At 44.7% G+C, this 7,500-nt stretch overlaps 1 pseudogene; it reads left to right on the top strand.

Moving 5' to 3' along the window:
* The window catches only part of LOC142486401 (importin-8-like), a 109,473-nt pseudogene that overhangs the window by 83,943 nt on the left and 18,030 nt on the right, over positions 1–7,500 (top strand).

The raw sequence follows: 7,500 nt of genomic DNA, 5'->3' as shown, positions 1-7,500 counted from the left end.
TCCCTAAACAATTTACATTCCATCCCTAACAATTAAACAATTAACTAATTCAATCGTTGAACAGAACAAGTTATCCTCTGATAAAATATAAGTACCAAAAAGAATACAATATACAAAAGCAAGCCTCGCCCTGACCTAAAGTACACCATACAATAGCAAAAATTACATCTATCTAATTTTAAAATACATGATACACAGATTTATGCATAGCAGCATAGCCAAAATAATTTAAAACACAGCAAATCAAGCTTTTAAAACAACATCATTTCTTACCCTGTTTGCATATATCGATCTAGACATACATACATACAGTGGCAAGAAATGATATACCAAAAATAAATAAATACACATGTAAAAAAGCTTCAAAAAAAAGAACAAGTTAAATAAAATACATTTCTTTAGTTTACTTACCATTACTTGACTCACTCACCGACTCCCGTTGAACAGCTTACTCTTGAACCAATCCACCACGCACAGGAACCCATAAAATAAAAAAACATAAAATAATAAACATTGTGTGACAGGGTAAATAAAAGCCACCAGCTATATGCCTGGCAGACCTATGTTTAGTCTGCAGTGCAGCAGTGATTAGGTTAACTTCAGCTGGGAACCTCAGAACAATTAGTTGGATCCCAGCTGCCTAATCAAGGTGTGTTAAAAACCCCAGGCTGTAGACACATGTGGCCTAGCTGTTCAGGAGAGAGGAGATTACTGATAGAAGGTCTGTCTGTTGTATGCTATCTGAAACAGGAAAATCCCCTAAAACTCTGGAGAGAGAACAGCTTGATACAAGGTCTGTTAGCAAAGTACATGGTTTATGAACTGTCTGTCTCCTGCATAGAAAAGAGTAGTTGCCTTATTTTTACTCTGTCTGATAAAGAGAAACTGTTTTGTCTGCTGAAGAAAAATAATTTTTTCTTTTATTTGCTGATGAAAAGCTATTTTTGTTTTGTGTGCTGTATAAATTAAGGCTAAATAAATAAGCCTTATCCAAAGAACCTGCGTGTGTAGTTGCATTTACCCTGCAACACATTGAAATAAAAATCCAAAACAATCCACGGGTCTTCTATTTGTAATCCATCTTCATCTGTATTCTTCTTTCTTTTATCTGCGGCTCTCTTCCGGGGTCTTCTTGTCTTCTTCGGCCACGTCCTTCCTCCTCGGCGTCTGCCTTCAAAATGAGATGACATAGGCTTTTAAAGGCCTATGACGTCACATTTTCGTCATGGTTCCCACGGCCCTGATTGGGCTGTGAAAACCATGTGTTTTGGCCGAGAAAAAAAAAATGACGTCACTTAAAGGCAATGAAAGCACAGCCAATCAGAATGGCTTTGCTCCAATTGCCTTTCAGATGACGTCATGAAAAGAAACATGGCCGGCCTCACATGGTACGGTAGCCAATCAGAGCGTGGGAACTCCATACCAACTCTGATTGGCTCTAGTATACCATGTGACAGAGGCTTGGGGGAGAACGGATGTGACGTCATTGAAAGCCTGTCACATGGTACTAGACCCAATCAGAGTAGGGATAGACTTCCCCTATCTGGATAATAGTTATTTTGCACATTATTGTACTGTAGGTGTTGGGGGGGGGGGATGTATGTATTGAATGTTTGTGGGGGCACCGCGGACCCGTAGTCTGCGGGGAAGAACCGGTGGTCCCACATCCGTGGGGGCACCGCGGACCCGTAGTGAGCACTCGTGAGTTCCCCAGACCCCCGTGAGAACTGCCCGAGGCCCTGCAGACACCTGTGGGTCTGACCCGGGGCTCCCAGACATCCGCTGGCCTACCGTGGGGTCCCAATTGTGGCCCACGGTGACCCAAGGAGACCACCTGGGGGCTATGGTGCTTGGCGGGACCCACCAACAGGCCTCCAGAACCTGTGTGAAACAAGTTGCTGGTACCCTGTAGGTCTGTCAGGTGACCCGCCAGCCCGCCGGGGTCTAGCGTGGGGCTGGGGTATGAACCCTGTATGTAAAAGAATATATCATGTATTTATGAGGGGGGCACAAGGGGTGGATAATGTATTTAATAAATAGAATGATGCTTATTGTGGGGCAGTGTATTGTTTTTATTGTGGGTACCGGGGGTGGGGGGAGGGGTTATTGGCCCCAAGGGTATGTGGGTAGGCCTCCCTTGTGGGTGAGGGTGGTTAGGCCTCACGGGTGGGGGGTTAGTGTGGGAGGGTATTTAGGCCTCCCGAGTGGTGGGTGAGGGTGGGTTAACCCCTTAATGACTGTAGCGGTTAATAACCGCTATGATGATTAAGGGGTTAGGGGATATTACATTGGATGTTTTTATTCTTGTGTATGTTTTGCAGCAGCGGAGGCGGCATGGCTAGGATGAAGATGAGGATGGCCTTCGTCGTGGCAGCCGGAAATGGGTGAGTGCTATATGTATTTAATGTATTGATTGCTGTTTATGTATTTTAAATACACAGGGTGTGTATGTTGTTTATTGCAATGTTTATTGGGGGCAAATGTCCCCAATAAACATGCTACTCTGTCTTAACCCCTTCATTGCCTTAGCGGATATCCGCTATGGTAATGAAGCAGCATTTATGTATTTTAATAATATTGTGCGGAAGCAGGGGGGCTCCTGAGATGAACCGCATTGCTTTGTGGCTCAGAGACCCCCTGCTACCCGAGTTACAAGCCCCGGTTTGGGGCATCGGTTACAGTGTCGCAGCCATATTTATAGCGGGCACGCCGCGAATGGGATGCTATAAAGATGGCGGCGACACTGCCACCCGATGACACGTACCGGGGCCTGTAACTCGGGAAGCAGGGGGTCCCTGGTCCACAAAGCAATGCGGTTCAGCTCAGGGGACCCCCTGCTCACAGTACACTATTATTAAAAATACATTCATGCTGCTTCGTTACCATAGCACATAGCCGCAAAGGTAAGGAATGATTGTTTATTTATATATGGGTTTTACTCATAGTGTAGATGTGCAGAGGGTCTCCGGAGCTGAACCGCTTTGGTTTCAGGTCCGGGGACCCCCTGCTTCCCGAGATACAGGCCCCTTTATGGGGTGCCGGTATCCCTCTGCTTTGTTTACATTCCATGGTCACGTGATCGGGACATTTAAATGCAGAGGGAAACCGGCACCTCATAAAGGGGCCTGCATCTCGGGAAGCAGGGGTTCCCCGGACCTGAAACCAATGCAGTTCAGCTCCGGAGACCCCCTGCACATGTACACCATGAGTCAAAGTTATTTTGATATGTTTTTATTTTGCCGATGTTTGCTCAGAGAGCGCGGCGGGTCTCTCTCTGCTGCAAACACATATCCGCAGAAACGGCCTATCGGAAGGATATCGGGAGTCAGGATTTTTTGTCACCGGCTCATCGGCGTTTTGCTTTTGCGGAGATTCGGCAGGGATCGGCATGGATTCGGCCCTTACGGAATACTGCGAGGGCAAATCGCCAAAATCATGCCTATCGGCAACACTTGCTGAAGAGATTTTTTTTGCGCTTAGTGCATGAGGCCCTATATTACAATTAAACACTAACCCTAGCTGTGTGTGTGTGTCTTTCTCTCTTTCTCTCTCTCTCTCTGTCTCTGTCTGTCTGTCTATCTCTGTCTCTCTCTGTGTCTGTCTGTCTCTCTCTGTCTGTCTCTCTCTGTCTGTCTCTCTCTGTCTGTCTGTCTCTCTCTGTCTGCCTGTCTCTGTCTGCCTGTCTCTCTCTGTCTGTCTATTCTCTCTCTGTGTGTTTCTCTCTCTCTCTGTGTTTCTCTGTCTCGCTCTGTCTGTGTTTTTCGATCGCTCTCTCTCTCTGTTTCTCTCTGTATCTCTCTCTCTCTCTCTCTCTCTCTCTCTGTATCTCTCTGTCTGTATCTCTGTCTCGTCTCTGTCTCTCTCGTCACTCTCTGTCTCTCTCTGTGTCTCATTTTTTTTCATTCCCCCCCCCCCCCCCATCTGCTCTTCCCCCATTTCTCATGGTTAGGTTTGTTATCCAGAGCTGTTAATTACGTACTATTTCTAGACATTTTTCGCATGCCGTTTTTTCTATCTGCATTCAAAGTTTGCTCTCTCTGTTAGAAGCGTAAAGATTTCAAACTTGCCCTGGATATCAAAATAAACTAATTATTTTAACATGCAGTGACTCTATTATATGTTTGGTAGATACAGTATATACATATTTTACTGTGATTTTATTGCGTGTGTGTACTGAAAGATTTTTTGGTTTCTTTCTACTTTGATCAGATTGGTGAATAAATTGTACAGCAGGCATGAATCTAAAACCTTTTCGTAGAAGATATGTGCTTGTAACTGTTATTTGCCCATGTATTCTCTATAATTATGGAACATGTCAAATCCTAGTCCTTTATAAATAAGGATTCTGGGTTGTGGAGTAATGCACCTGTTATTTTGTGTTTTACCCACCGCATTACAGTAGTGTGTGTGTGTGTGTGTGTGTGTGTGTGTGTGTGTGTGTGTGTGTACTGGAATTCCCTTCCCCTCAATACCACACTGTCTCTCTCTGGCTCTCTCCACCTTTAATGCCTATCTTCATACAGGCCCCCTTAATGAAGTATTTGGGTAGCTCCCTTGGCTAGTACTATACATCTCATATACATTTACAATCCCTCCTTGCAGTCGTACTTACCACAACACACTCCTACTGTGTCTGCAGGTTCTTCCTACTTGCCAGTTAAATTGTAAGCTCTTCGGAGCAGGGACTCCTTTCCTAATGTCATATTATATTCTTATGTATCCAATTATGCTATTTGTATTGCTGCTGTAAAGCGCTACTGTATGTACATGGGGGCGCTATACAAATAAAGACATGCATACGTACGTTATAAGGCTAGGGAGATAGAAGAGGGCTTTGGCTGTCCTAGCTGCACATGGCCACGAGAAAAAAGGGAGCAGCCAGAGGAAATCACACCTTTCCCAGGTCTCAGATCACCAAGTTTACACACTAACTGAAGCAGTATTTAAAAATACTTAAAGGTGTCATATTTGGGTAAAAAAGCATCAATCATCTAGATGTAACCCATTGAACATGTCACTGGCATTAGTTCGCTTTAAAGTTCTTCAGGACCAAACCTTTGTGATATATGTAATATAATTGTATGTATATCTTTGTTTATATAGCGCTACAAGTGTACTCGGCACAAAGAATACAGTACAGGGAATTATAATAATACAATAAGTGCAGCAAAATCAGACAATAGGAAAGTAAATCCCTGCCTGAAGAGCTTACAATCTAAATGCGATGTTGGCAGACTTGCAGAGATAGCAGATGAGGAAATAAGTGCTGTAGATGGCAGTGCTTGGATTCAATGGTTGGTAGGAGTGACTGTGGGTGTGGGACAGTAGCCATGAGTGCAGGCTCTTGGGGTGCTTGATTTGTGAGGCGAATTTTAAAGGTTAGTCAGTATTAACACAATTAGCAGGGGAAGAGGTGGCAGAGAGGCATGGGCGAGAGCAGGTGTGTATATGGCTGGGTAATATTTCATTTATTCCCACATTTGGCTTTCAACATTTAGATTCTAAGCTCTGAGGAACAGGGCGCTCATTACCTTTTTGTATTTCTTTGTGCTTTTTTTGTCCGTATTTGGTATGTTATTCTGTTTGTCATTGATATCATCCTGTTCCCCCATTGTACCGCGCTGTGGAATATGTTGGCGCTTTATACAGTGATAATGATAATAGATGGGTCACATATACCAGAAGACATTCCTAATCTTTGCATTCAAATAGCTCTTTGGGCTCTCTGTTCCGCTGCTACCCTGGAAGTCTTTAATGCATTTAGTGAGTGGCCGTGTCTTTTTCTTTAGTGTATCCCGCTCTTCGTGGAGGCCGTGCTGGAGAGATTAACACGAGGCGTTAAGTCCAGTCAACTGCGGACCATGAGTCTGCAGGTGGTCATTGCATCTCTGTATTATAACCCAGCTCTGCTCCTGAACACCTTGGAACAAATTCGCTTCCCTCACAGCTCCGAGCCCATCACTGCACAGTTTGTCAATCAGTGGGTGAATGATACAGACTGCTTCCTGGGGCAAGTAAAGCTGACCGTTTCAGAACTTCATATATGGAGGGTACATGTGTGCATTGATCGTGTCGCTGTGATGTGTACTGAAGATTCTCTTGCAAATTATGACCTGTCGCCCATCTTAAGGCAACAATCCCCACTACTTAACCTTGTTTTTCTGCTGTTTTTTTTTTTTTTAACAAACTCTGAAACTGGAGGGTCCCTGTAGCTTGGGGGTAGGGGACGGTGGAGGTGGTGTGCAATTCTTGTCCTCAAGGGCCACCGGGATAAGATTATTTGGAAGGAGTAACAGAGCACTACTGAAATTATCCAAAATTGAAAAAAATAACTATTATGAAAGGGAAAGTGTGTTTTCCATTAAAAAAGTTATTTATTGGTCATGGGACAGAAATGAGCAGTGGTGTTGCCCCACCAACGCGTTTCGCACTTAAAAAAGAGCTTTCTCAAGGCATCCATTTTCCTAAACTCAAGGGCCACCACCAGGTTAGGTTTTCAGGATATCCCTGCTCTTTACAGGTGTCTTAGTCATTATGACTGAGCCACCTGTGCTGAAGCAGGGATATCTTGGAAACCTAACCTGTTGGTGGCCCTGTAGTACTGGAGGTGGACACCCCTGCTGTAACTGAACCCTAACCCCTGGGTTCCTGAGATATTTCCCATTTTTGTACCTGTATGTTTGGACCATTTTGTGTAATCCACATGGCTGCCATCCAAGGCTCACTCCTTCAGACCAAATAGGAATCCTCAATGTCATCAGGGCAGGACACAGCGGCTTCCTATTGGACGAGTCGGTTAGCTTTAATTTTACTGGCACATAAAAAGGTAAGTATCACGGGTACCAGGTGGTCCCAGGAGCTAAGAACAGTATGGATCCGCACCAGTGGGCACGTTGGTTCAGATTTCGGACAAAGAAAAGATTCTCAATATAGGGGGTATGCTGCATTAATGCTTCTATTGTATGCGTTGAGCCATCACTAATGGTGATATTTGTGATGTATGTGATGAGTCGCCACTCGTGCTGGGGTTTGTACCAATGAGCCGTAATTCATGATAATGTGGGGAATTTGATAGAAGCTTCTTAGCAGTATTTTTTGTGAGGCTCTATGCACCATGTCTGTCTTATGATCTGCTGCTTGTCTTGTAGGCTGCATGACCGGAAAGTGTGTATAATAGGACTCAGCAATCTGATGGAGCTTCCAAACCGACCGCCATCAGTCGACGCTGTTGTTTCCCTCATTGTACCTTCGATTCTGCTTCTCTTCCTTGGGCTGAGACAGGTGTGTGCAAGCCGTGAGCAGCCTGACCAGCGGCCATCCTTGCAGGACCCAAAGACTGAGACTGAGGAAAACGGTAAGAACCTCTGGCTCACTCCTTTCTCAGGAAGGCAGACAGGCTCTGGGTGTACTGAGACCGACTGGTATACCAGGAATGTTCCGAGATGGTAATATATTTGCAACATTAGGAAAAAAGCACAGCCGTGACATCCCAGAATCCTC

Source organism: Ascaphus truei, unplaced genomic scaffold, assembly GCF_040206685.1.
Source record: "Ascaphus truei isolate aAscTru1 unplaced genomic scaffold, aAscTru1.hap1 HAP1_SCAFFOLD_842, whole genome shotgun sequence".
NCBI classification, from domain to species: Eukaryota; Metazoa; Chordata; class Amphibia; order Anura; family Ascaphidae; genus Ascaphus; species Ascaphus truei.
The sequence above is the reverse complement of the archived record's forward strand: the minus strand, read 5'-3'. Positions and strand labels throughout refer to the sequence as shown.